The 13,161-nt window shown below is 35.9% G+C and overlaps 1 pseudogene across 1 annotated transcript in view; it reads right to left on the bottom strand.

The window, feature by feature from the left end:
* Positions 1–12,070, bottom strand: part of LOC104077545 — a 41,277-nt pseudogene extending 29,207 nt beyond the window's left edge. The window contains exon 1 of the transcript XR_683525.1: positions 11,607–12,070. The product of XR_683525.1 is annotated as an ankyrin repeat and sterile alpha motif domain-containing protein 1B pseudogene (transcript). The remainder of the gene's footprint in view (positions 1–11,606) is intronic.
* Positions 12,071–13,161: the final 1,091 nt, after the last annotated feature.

Below are 13,161 nucleotides of genomic sequence, written 5' to 3'. Positions count from 1 at the left end.
TCAGTATTGTGCAATCTTTTATCCTAATGCAGCATAGCAGCTAAGAATTATTATTTCTTTATAAACGCCATCTTAACTTCAAGAAGTGGGCTTTCTATGTGATTAAAAGGGGAGCTGTTTGGAGAGAGCATACCTGAAGCAGTGAAAAAGCTGTTAAATAGTGTGGCTACTGAAGAATAGAAGCTATCAATCATTTCAGAGATTTTAAGAGCTGTAACCAGCTGCACATATATTTGTTTTTAGCATGAGCTGTAAGGTTCCAGTGAATAAGATGCAGATTTTTTCCCCCCTCTTCCTAATTGCAAAGGGGGATTGTGCACAGAGGGCCACTCTTTACCAATTCATGGCTGCTAACTAGGCAGTCAGAGAAAATACTGTTTGGGATTTATATCAGAAAGGTCATTTGATAGGTGTTTATCCAGCATACTTTTATTCGTGGTATTCCAGTTTTTAATATTTAAACTGACTGTTAGCACTTGTATCCACAGTAACCTTATCCCTCCACATCTGCCACCTGGGCAAATACTTTGGCTTTTATATTTCAAAACTTCCCTCTAGATCTGGTCTTTGGATCAAAAAATTTTCAAAGAATTATTATCCAGTCAAGGACTTTCAACACAAATCTAGAGCAGGTATGGTACATCTTGCAAATTTAACCTGTTGTTCCCATCAATAACGCTATTAAATCATTCAGTTTCCAATAATTCAATAAAATACCGCATAAGATAATACTAATAAATATCTGAAACAAGAGATTTCAGTTAAGTCATGGGTTATATGTATGAGTGTATATACCATCAGTTGCATCAGTACCAGCCAGTCTAAAACAAATACAGTGTATAGTTACATGGAGATTTTATCCCATATGCACAGTAATTGGAGCTTAATGAGGGGCAGTAAAAGATACAGAATATAATACGTTCCATAGTGAATAAAATGTTTGAAATGTTTAGTGTAGTGTTTTAAAGTCTACAGAAGTAAATTATTTGGGGAGTAAAGTAGCATTTGTATTACTTGTTTTCCTGAAAATATATTTCAATCAGTAGTGGACTAAGATGACCAGAGACCAGGTGTGAATTTCATTGTGTGACCTTGTGTTTATAATGAATAAAAGTTTGTTGTTAATTCAATCAATTATGCTTATGTGGAATAAAATCATAGTTAAGACAAGGCAGTTTGCTTTGTCTGCACTGGGCCTTTAACTTACTTTCAGCAGTTGAAGAATATATCTTTTTTCCCATTGAAAGTCAAGAACATCAAACTTTCTTAGAATTGAACCTGTGCTTAGACCCATGTAAAACACTCGGACAAAGTTTTTGGAGATGGCCTCTGATGCATAGTACTCAGCTTCTGAAAAATTATGACAAAAGTGTTTCTAACTGAATACATTCATTTTTAATTGTCTAAAGTTATCATCTGAAGTATTACGCTTTTATCTTTTCTAACTCTTTACAACCCAGTTTCTAAAATGCAAATGCAAACAAGAAGCACGTTTGGATGTATAAATACTTTAAAGTGGTAACACAATTCTAATGTTCCAGATGAACAATACTAGACAAGTGTAAATCACTGCTGGATGAGAAGAGAAGGCAGTTTGGGGGTCTCGTATTGTTTTAAACAACCATTGGGCTAAGGTTGTAAAATCATTAAGCAATGCAACGTTAGAAAAATAAAAACAAGTTTTGTTTTTAAACTGCTAGTTCTTTGAAATGTGTGCTTGTGCATACTCAAATCTCAATACACTTAATGAGGAAGGAATTTTGAGGGAAAAAATTAGTAGAGAAATCTGTGATTGAAGACTGAGGCATATGAATGTGAAGGATGAACTGAGGTTGCAGAGGTACTGTAACTCTCCCGTTCTTTATTTCTGAGCACATGGAATTTTTCACCTTAGTGAATTACCTTTTTGTGTAATGTGTGTATGTGTGTGCACAGTGCGTGTGTGAATAGGCAGAACAGACAGCACATTGTGAAGGGCAGGCAGAATGGACAGCATGTTGATAAAGGCTTCACAGGTTTCATTGCTTTTGTCATTAAAAAGGTTAAAACTGACGCTGGGGTGTTGGTACCATAAAAAATATACGGGCATGGGGTATGAGAGAAGGAAACATTTTCACCAATGTGTGGGAAAATGGAAGATCTCTAAACTGAAGGAGAGAACGTTTAGGTGCCCAGGAAATTTAGAAGCAGTCAGGCAAACTCTATACCAGGAGTGGCTTGCTTGCATGGCAATTCTGGTACATCATATTCTAGAACAGCTTTTAAAAGATAGCTGTAGCTTTACTAGCAAAATTAAGCTTGTCTCCCTTGTTGAAATTTTAATTATTTTTGATGGAAGGAAAGCTTCTTGTCTACGTGATGAGAGGCACAATGTGTTGTACAATGCATCTGTTTCTTTACTGGTTTCCCTTAAATATTTTGTTCATCTCCCAACTGCACAGTTACTTCATTTGGCTTTATTCTCTTTCCATTACATCCCATAGCGACATTCTGTTCACTGCCCCATTTTCTCCCCCCGAGACTCGGTACTGATGACAGTAACTAACTGTTGCTAATAACATCACCATCCATTTCCTTCTTGAATAAGGCATTAGTTGTATGGTGAAAGGTTGACAACTAGGAGGTCAGGAGTCTGGAAAGCTATACTGAGGATAAATCCTGTGATCTGAAATACATATTGGTACTATATTTGTATTTTATTTGTCCTCTAATAATTCATTTATTCTCCAGGAGTTCTCAAAGATGATTGCTAAAGGATCTAGTATTTCCTCTTCAGTTTCTTAAGACTCTTCATCAAACATCACCTAACCTAGATGATTTGGATATTTTAATTAACGAAGTACTCTTTTATCTGCTTGCAGTATGATTGCTTTCTCTCTCTTTCTCTCCCTCTTTCTCTAATACCTCAGTGGTCTTCATTAACACTATATTTCATTAATTCTCGTACTTTGTTCTTTATGCTAAAACTAAAATGACTCTTCTCTGACTTCTAGCAGCGGTCATAACTTTCTTAATATTCCTTTTAGCTATAGCATATTGATAAAACCTTTTTTGAATGCATTCTACTGACATAGTAAATGAAATGTCATTTTCTCTCCTAATGTTTTCCTTATTGTATTTTGGTTATTTGCCTATTCTTTCATGAAGTATTCTCTCTTTCCTTTATTTTAGATTGTTTCAATTTTATTCATCTGCATTAACACTGGTTCATATAACTATCTGAGCTTTTGTTACATCACTCAGTCTTCCTTCATAAAGGATAACATGTCCCAGAATCTTATGCTTATTACCAGTTATCTGTTAGTACCCATTAATCTTTACCCGATAACTCCTTCAGGATCCCACAATGTAATTTTCTGTAATCAAGCTCCTCTGTACTGCTGTGTCCTTCAAACCTCTTTAACTTAGTCAGGGAAGTCTGTCATTGCTTGAGATTAATTTACCTATTGGTCCAGATTCCATTTAATTGTTTCTTGTTGGACAATATTGTTCTAAAACAGTAATATACACAACTGTATATTGTGTTCCTTTTAAAATTCCTTTTATTGTTTTTTGGTTGGGGTTTTTTTTTTATTTTATTGAGAAGTATTCCCATATGGAATAACTAAGAATAAGCTGTAACATTCTATTACATACAGGCCACTGGTTTTAAGTCTACCATTGCCTTCCATTGCAAAGCTTTCCGTTATTTACCTACAATGTTAATACAATTATAAACTGATTGTCCTTTGAATCTTCAGTTTTTCACTCTGAAGAGTAAAAACTCTTAGACTTTTTGCTTGTCTTAACCTTTAAACTTTGTTACTTTTAATGACCTTTACATATTGTCATGTTTTCCGTATCTTTCATAAGTTATGAAGAATAGCATTATACACATCATTCTATACACAAACATTTCTAATTCTTCAAGATTAGCATTGTCCTTTTTGGTAACAAAATCAGATGGAAGGTTTTGGCCTTAAATAAATACCTAGCACAAACACTGTATCAGCATTACATCTCTTATTTTATCAGTTACTAAAATGTCATGCTTTATTATATCATTATTAGAATTTTCACTGGCTTTATCAGCCTAACTTCTAGACTGAAATATTTGCTACTACTTTCTCATAAACTTGTATTTAGGGCCAATAGACAACTCCTCACATACGTAGTCTCAGAATACAGTTCATCAGTATTTGTACACCGAGATGAAGGCCAGTCTCTGCACTAGGTGGGCTTTTAGCTCAAGCACAACATTTCACATTAACATTTAACATATTGTTAGAACAGATGGGACTAATTCCAGTCCTCAAGTACCGTACTCACAGATATGTACTATGAAACAGTTTCACTTTTAGTGGTGACTATACATGCAATGGCTTTCAACATCTGGATTTGGCCCTCTGTTCTTAGTGAGGGTAAGACAGCCCAATACATTGATACATACATTGGGCAAGCTCTTTTCTCTCAGACTGCTGTAGAGTGAGCTTTCCAAAGAGGCACATATATACTGGATGTCACTAACCTGAATGGCAGAGGTGAGTGGAAGGGCATTCCACCGCATATACTGGCACCTGGAATGTCTACCAAGTGTACAGCCTGAAATCCTGCCTGTGTGCCTTGTGGAGCAAAATGTACATAGAGATGGCCAAATATTCCAGAACAACCAGAGAAACCCTTACCTAAAGGTTAACTTAGCAGAACCTAGCAGACAGGCAGATGGACCCATCGCTGATTATACCTTCAAGATGCAACTGTCGAGACATGTTTAGATGAAAACATACTTCCTCTGACTCTCAGCAAATCCACCATACCCAGGATACCTTAATGAAGTCAACAGTCTGTCTCGAAATGGATTCCTTATGAATCAATTGTTCCAAGTGAAATACACAAAAATTCTGTCTTGTTTTTCCTTCCTCTGTTGAGCAATCATTACTGCCAAAATTTTCATGAAGTCTTTGTCAAGTACAGGATCAGTCAAGAGCCTGCTTGTTTTTCACACACACACACACACACGACATATAGATATATAAACATGAAGCAGATTCCTCTAAAATCCGTTTCCACTGGCGAATGAGCACTGCCTCTCCAGATCTGCATGCACTCGCACAAGATGATGAAGAATAGTCTGAGACCTCAAGACAGAAAGCCAGTGCAAGCTATTATTTACACATGCGATATTGAGGAGTACATTAATAAGCCCTGCCGTCTCTCGACCAGCTTGAGGAATACCATGACAGAAGCATTAACTGGAGCATGTGGAATGGGATTATTTGTTAGACCTGCTACTTTTGCAGGATGACAGGCACAATCTTCATCTCTGGCACCCACCTGAGCTCCGCTTTGCAGGTTTTATAGTAAGAATCCCTACTAGGATGAAAAAGAAGATCTTGAAGCCTCAGGGCTGGATGTTCTGAGGGAGGAGAAAAAGCTTTAATAAAAATACTTTGTGTTTCCTTCTCAGTGAACCCTGGACGGATTCTAGCCCAAATTGAGCCATCGACATTTTTGTGTCTACATGGTAGCTTAAGGAGACCTAGTAAAAAAAATCAATACAGCCTAGACAGTGATTCAGCTGACCAGATGAATCTACTTTAATTTATCCTGAAATAAGTACTCTAATAGTTAGTCAGCCAGTCAGCTAAATTGCATTCTATGCTCCATTGGCTTTAATGGCTGATTAGGTGCTTCACCTAGTTGCCCACAGATACGAATTTAGAGTCATTTGAGGTGCTGCAAATGCACATTGCCTGGAATCCAACCGAAGCTCCAGACGAGTATGGGTTTTCCATAGATCCTGTATCATATACTCCAGGCCTACACAGATGTCTCAGACGTCTCAAGTGATTCTAATACGTGGGCAACTGAACTGAGTCCTAAACATCTACTGATCGGTACACATGTAGATGTCTATATTTGAACTTTAACTCTGCCCCACTCTATGTTTGGCTAACAGGTTGGACTAAGGGAAGAGTTGGTCTGTCTCAGGAGCCACAGTTGCAAAGGGTTACTGAGGTGAAGGAGAGGAAGACTCAGAAGAGAGCAGAGTGACAAAGAGCCACTTTGCTCAGGGAAGAGGCCAGGGCCACACTGGCACGGAGAGGAGCTCTACAGTTTTAGTGTCAAGTTCTGTAGATCTGCCATGAAACTAAAAGCAAGTCCTGGGATTTACAAGTGAGGTCCAGACAAAGGGATTGAAACTCCTGGTTACAGGCATATATTCTAAGATTTTACTAGATGTACAGAAAATCTTAAACCACAGCTTATTCCAGCATCAGTGGGACCCATATTCCTTCTACTCTGCTAAAAATGTGGCTTGCTGCATACCACTGACTGCCAGTTTTAAGGTTGCCTTTAACAGTTCTTCATTTCTGGGTAAACTACAAACAGACAATGCTCTCTAAATCTTCCTACGTTTCAGATGATGCGTAAGTGCCCTGATGAGTCTCTGCAGTAGCCATTATGGGCCTGGGGAGCTCAGAGCCTGGATGTTGCAGAGGTTGATCTGCTCTCCTAAGCACGTTAGGAGTTGGCTTCCGAAAGTCACTAAAGTCACTACAGACTAGAACCCTTGTCAAACATTGGCCTCTTTTTCATCATCTGCAGCATGGCTAATTTAAGAAAGGTGTTGGCAGACTGACTCACTGTTTTGAGCTTTCATCTAATGCCCAAATCATCAATCTGTGCACCATGTATTTTTGGATAAAAGCTGTGGTGGTCTCTACAAGTGCAGGACTTGGAGCCAAAGCACATAGAGAATTTCTTCCAGGTGCATTTCATTCTAAAGAAATAAAATTGCTTCTGTCCTTTACACTTGATACAGAGTTTAAGATCCTCCAGAGATACTAAAGGTAAGAAGAATTACTGGGTATTCCAGGACAGCAAATCCCAGGAATGACACCTGAGAGAGAATAGTCTCCAGATAAACTTCATCTGACTAATAAACCTCCAGACCTAGTAAAAAAATGAAAGAAAAGAAACAAAGAAAGAAAGAGAGAGAGGAAGGTGGAAAGAAAAGTCAAAACTTAACTCCAAACTAAATCCAAAACAGGCAGCTAAGGGGAATTGAGAAGGTAGTCTATGCCTAGCACTGTGAAATCATGTAAATACTTGTGCAGCTAAGTTCACAGGATGAATACAAATACAGAAAATTATTAGAAGGAAAATAAATGCATATGCAACTAAGATACTAGATGGAAACTCAAGACATCTATATTCAGTTCCTAGACACGTCACAAGCTCTGTGTGACCTACAACATTTAAGACTCATTTCAGCTGTGTAAGCATCAGGACTCTAGAGCCATCTGAGATGCTCAGTGGTATCCCACCTGGATGCCAGCTGCTAATCATGAAGGGTCTGTCTGTCTCTGGTTCTTAGTAATATCTGTCAGACCTGTCTGGATCTCCTGGATTCCCTACAGTATCTCAATTGGTACTAGATACCTATGTTTAAGCAACTGAATTGATCTGTTAAACATTGTATTAGTAGCTATTTTAAGAACTAGTGCCTCTTATCTCAAATGTATAAGCAGTTTTAAATTCCACCCTGCAGTCACTCTATGCCTCAGTTTCCCAACAGTGAAAAAGAGAGAATTTTAAAAAATACTTTGGCAATACTTAGATCCTCAGGCAATGCGAGCCATTTAAGTACTTGAAGGGGTGGAGGTGCATGTCTGTAAGTTCACAGTAGCAATGAAAGTCTAGTGTCTAATGTCAATTCAGGTTATTAATTGTTACTAGTGAACAATATTTTGGAATGTCCAAAAATATAATAAAATTCTTCATAGTTTTTTGTTTACTCATTTTGTTTGCCTGGTCCTTGTTTCTCTCATACAGTGTTTTATAAATCTTTTTAAGAGATATTATCTTCATCAAATAGCAATATTAAGCAAGTGATAAAATTTCAAAATATCTTAAATGATTAGAACAACCTATAAATAGATAGTCATATGCAGTCCTTAATCAGAACTAGTCCCTACTGGGCAGTGATTTGATTGAACTGCTTTTATCTCTGTGAATCTAGAATGGAGTCTTTGATGAAGCTCCAGAATTGTAGAAAGCTGCATGGAAGGATCTAGTAACCTCACGCATTTGTATATTTTCATCTGTTTCTCTGCAATTTAACTTTTTTTCTCAGCATACTGAGTTATGTAGGCCTGCAAGTGTGCATAAAGATTATAGCTTGTCCCAGGGATATCCATGGGACCTATGCATCAAAAGGTGTTAATGGATTCATTAGGTTTCTTTATTGTTTATATCTAGTTTATATATTGCAATTTACGTTTGATCTAATTGTTTTCTTGCACTTTAGAATTAGTTTAACTGCAAAATAGCTTTTACACTATGAAACTGCAGTATCATCTGCATCTTAATGTATAGGGTATCTCTGCAGAAAGTCACTACAAATTTTTACATCTGAAGGACACTGCAGCCTATTACACAACAAATTATCAAAGTTAATAATGACTGCATATATATATATATATACACACACACATATTTAAGTATGATTCTACACCTACAAGCACACATGAACCAAGTCTTAGGACTGAATCTGCCTTGGGCCTACTAAATAATATGCTACTGTCATCCTGCATGACGCTAATAGTAGGTACAAATTGCACTTACTATGTGTGCAAATACGCTGTAAGTAGAAATAAAGTAATTCATGAAAATACAACTAATTTTTTAATACTATGTTTAAACCTATTTTAAAAATATATATATTGATGAACTATGGAAAAAAAATTCATACTGTAAAGTTAATAGGAAACAGGTTGTTTCTTACTATAAGGTCCACAGACTTCAGGTAACACAAACAAATCTTCTTAATTCTAAGCATAGTGTAGTGAATAACTTTCCTAATGCCCAAGGTGGACTAAACACAAGGAGTCAATTTCTATGATCTAATGAATGATTAACTGTGAAATTTTTTTATCTGAAAAACACCTTTTTATTAGAATGCTAATTTAATTAATATAATTTTGCTGTTGAGAGTAGTATAAATAGGATATATTTGTTCTCAGATGTATGTTATTCCATGGACATTAATTATATCATTGTGATATTCCCTCTCCTGTTCTGAACATCTAGTAAGACCTGTACTACTAAATCATACTTAATAGGAGTGTGATGGTTGTTGCTTAGGCAACAGAATGAATAAATGCAGGTCAGAATGTGCTTCCAGAAAAACAAAAGCAGGAATATGGTACCGAATAAAGAACAAATATGTCTAACTGATTTTTACTGCATTGAAGTATTAGAGTTGTTCAATGTAAAGTAACTAACCTCTCTGAAACACTTAAATTAATAAGCTTGTAAAATACAGTTTAATATGTAAACCACTTTAAGAAAGGCAAAGCAGTTCTCTCATATTAAGGAAGACTACAACACCTTTAATTTTGGAGTAATCTGAATTTTTCTTATAGCATAGCACGTCTTTCTTCTCTCATTTTCCTATATACTTTCCAAGTTTAATTTTCTCTTTAACATTTTGACTAGAGTGGAAAATATTTTGAAAAACACTCATTTAAATTTTCAGGAGAGGCTTTTCTTACATAATGCTGATATATTCAAAAGAGTAATATATAAAGAAATTGGTCTTTTCTGATCATTTTTATTTTCAATAAAATATGGAAACTATTCAATTTCTGGTACAAACAAAAACTGAAATATGTAACAGCATGATGAACAGTGTGAAATCAATAAATTAGGAATTATTAAATTACTGAAATTATACATTTTTTATTACTAGGCAATTTTCCAGCTTTTTGCTTATCATTGGATTTAAGAGTCTAATCTTCCATTCACATATGCATGCTACCCCAACTAATATTAAGAGTAATTATGTATTTTACCTGTGATATATATTTAAAAACAAACCACCTCAGAAAAGGCTTAAATTAAAATGACTGGAAAACATTAGCTAACACACAAGTCTGCAGGCATAACTTAATCTGCCTGATACCTGAAAAGTTTGATTTGCGTATTGAATAATAGAATTTTGTATATATAATTTGTATGTCTCCCTAAATATCCTAATAACAGACGTAGGAAATAGAAGTTTTATAAATTCCCCTAGAATGTGGTTCAGGCCCCTCCAGAGCCAGGGGATGCCTGGAAAGCCCTCCAGAGCAGTTTCTTTGGCTTCTCCGGTGCTCATCATTTACCTGTGGTAGGTGTACCCCTCTGCGTTTGTTATGCCACCTACAGCCTCTTGTGAACAATTTGCCTCTGTAATCTCTTGCAGACTTATGTAACTGACGCTACAACATATATATGAATATATAAGAATAACAACATATATAAGAATATGTGGTTACATTTTGGGAAACTGTAGCTTGAAACGCATTTTGGAATTTTTTTTTACGTTTCTGGGCTGACAGCACACCCTTGCAGCTTCGTTTTCAAGAATATTTAAAGATAAAGTTTCTAATGATTTTTATTGATATAAGCAAAAGATCACACGGCAGCCATATAAAAACAGTAAGAAACCTCTACACTATTATAATGTGGAAATGGCAGAGATCTGTGCCTTAATTTTCTGATCAGTAAGCCATAGGCATGTAATGATATTGGCAAAAGAAATTAAATAGGAAAAACACAACTCATGTCATGATTTTAGAGTCATGATATTCATGCTGTTTCACTTCTGTTTCTTATATGCCAGGTGTAAGTTACGAAAAGTTAGAACTGTTCCAAGATATACATGGTTACTAAAAATATCTTTAAAAAGGGTTGATTAATAACATTTTAAGCTCTGACACTTTATAAGAAATGTGGTCAGGATTTTTGCAAGAGGTTCAAGTAACGGGAATACTGAAGCAGGTACAAAAGTGATTATATAACAACCTTACAAGTAAGCTTCTCTCTTTACTGTCAATATTTAGTTCAACTGAAAGTTTGTGCATGACAGGTCTATTTTACTTTACATCACATGGTAATACTGTAAATTCTGAAGTACAGAAAATCTTATTTCATTCATATGTTCCTGATAAATGCCTAGAGTTAAAACATGAAAATGGAACTACTAAAAGGAATGCATTACTTTTCCACACAGGGCATAAGTTTCAACAAGTGAATCCCATAGCCTGATTATCTAAGATGCAAAAACATTTAACTGAGGCATCCAGAATCACTTGCAGAGAGAGCACACTTCATAAAATAATTTTCTGGTATTAAAATACTTCTCAATACAAGAACAGCATTGTATGTTATTTAATTATTATTGCAATGATGTTAATGTTTAAATAAAAGTGATAACGTGATATATTGCAGATAGGGGTGTTTACAGCTTTTAGATACTGTGAAAATCCTGCAATGGATTGAAAGAACTGTGCATTTTTCTTTTTTAATCTGAAGATTGATAAGGGGGAGAGAGAACCTTAATAGTCAGTTTTTCTTTTACCATTTTTCTGGCTAGAATATTTTGTAACGTGTACAATTTGGAAGTTTATACAAGGACAGTTTATATATTGATTTAACTAGACATAGAAAAGTGAAACACTAAACAGATCTTCTTAGTGCAATGCAGAATAGCTCTAAGGTTTTTATGAGCACATAAGAGACAGACAAAAAAGGCAGCTACAGTGTATATACACAGCTATGCACAGAAGATTTCTTACCATAAATTGCACATTGTCAAATCCATTAGCCAGCAAGTGGTTTTCATACTGAGGTAGCCCAATATTTTCCAACCATTGTCCCACTGTCTGGACAGGGCATCGGGGTCCTGTAGGAGGGTGAAGAGGGAGGCGTTTAAGCAACGAATAACCATCCACTGGATAATAGCGGTAGTCCTGGGCTGAGAGGTGGCATTGCCACATCGTGTTCCTGGGAAAGTTGGTATCAAAGGAGCCCGCCAGCTTGACAAATTAATGTTTTCAGCAAGCAGAAAAGTCAGAAGTAAAACATAGTTTACAGGGCAGTATATAGCGTAAGATCTGATCCAAGCTCTACATTTCTTAGTTATTAATCTTTACTACAGACCAGTACGTCATACAGTAGGAAGAAAAAAAAAAAAGCATATCAAGCTGTCAGCTAAGCTGTTCTCCGTTATACGTGATTGTTGGAATACTCCACAATGAGCAATGCACTGCCAGCAGCAAGAATTCTTTTTATCAAGTACTCCTACACTCATCAGTATGCAGCTCCATGCTTCTTGCTCCCCCTCGCTCTCTCCCCTTCATTACCCAGCCTAGGCTACACCTCGCATTTTCAATAATAGCCATCAGATAAGGCAGATTTTTTTTTGTCTGCAAGCTGTAAGCCTGCTGCTGCTGCTTCCTCCTACACACCCATCCAAGCGTCAATCTTGAATGATGAGAGCAGTCAAAACAAATGCAGAAAATAGCAAGATTCAAAAGCAACCTAGAGCACTTAAATCTGAATAGAATCTTCATACCAGTTACGCTTTACATACCTGTTTGTTGTAGATTTTTACGTTTCAGAAGACATTAAGAAATGCAATACATAAACCATAGCCTATGGCATGGTTTACTATGCCTTCCCCTTTCCCCTTTTAATACAAGATTTTAATACAAGAGTCTGCGTCTCTGCTTACATAATAGCAAAACCCTTTAATGAATCGATAATGAATACATTTCACAGTTTCTCTCCTGTAGTACAGCAAAAGACATAAATGGCACAACAATTTTAGTCAAAGTAATTAGATTATCTGCATGATTTCTTCAACCGTAAAACATTATAAGACACAAGAAAACCTTCATGCCAACATATAATAATTCAACTTGAAAAGGTCACCATTTCAAATGAATAATTAGAAGAAAATTTTTACTAAATAAAATTTTAAGTTTATATCCTTTTCTTACAAAAACATGAATGATAGCAGGCAGACATGTAAGATTTGCATGATTTCTAGAGAGGATGTATATTTTATCAACTATAACTGGAAAAAAATTAATAAAAGATGAATTTAAAATGAAAGCAAAGTTCATTTTCTGCACAAGAAACCAAATACCTCACGATGTATTTTCCATCAATGTTCCATTTTTGAGACAGTTTCTCTCAAGATAGAGATATTTTACACCTTTGTTCTGAGAGGAATGTTTACTAAACTTTTGCTTTTCATAACAGGATCAAAGGACTTAGCAAAAAAGGCAGAAAACGGGTATATTCAGGGTACAATTCTGAGAAGAATCCTGTCCGGTAGAACTTCCT

This window comes from Fulmarus glacialis, unplaced genomic scaffold, assembly GCF_000690835.1.
Source record: "Fulmarus glacialis isolate BGI_N327 unplaced genomic scaffold, ASM69083v1 scaffold14165, whole genome shotgun sequence".
Taxonomy (NCBI): Eukaryota; Metazoa; Chordata; class Aves; order Procellariiformes; family Procellariidae; genus Fulmarus; species Fulmarus glacialis.
The sequence above is the reverse complement of the archived record's forward strand: the minus strand, read 5'-3'. Positions and strand labels throughout refer to the sequence as shown.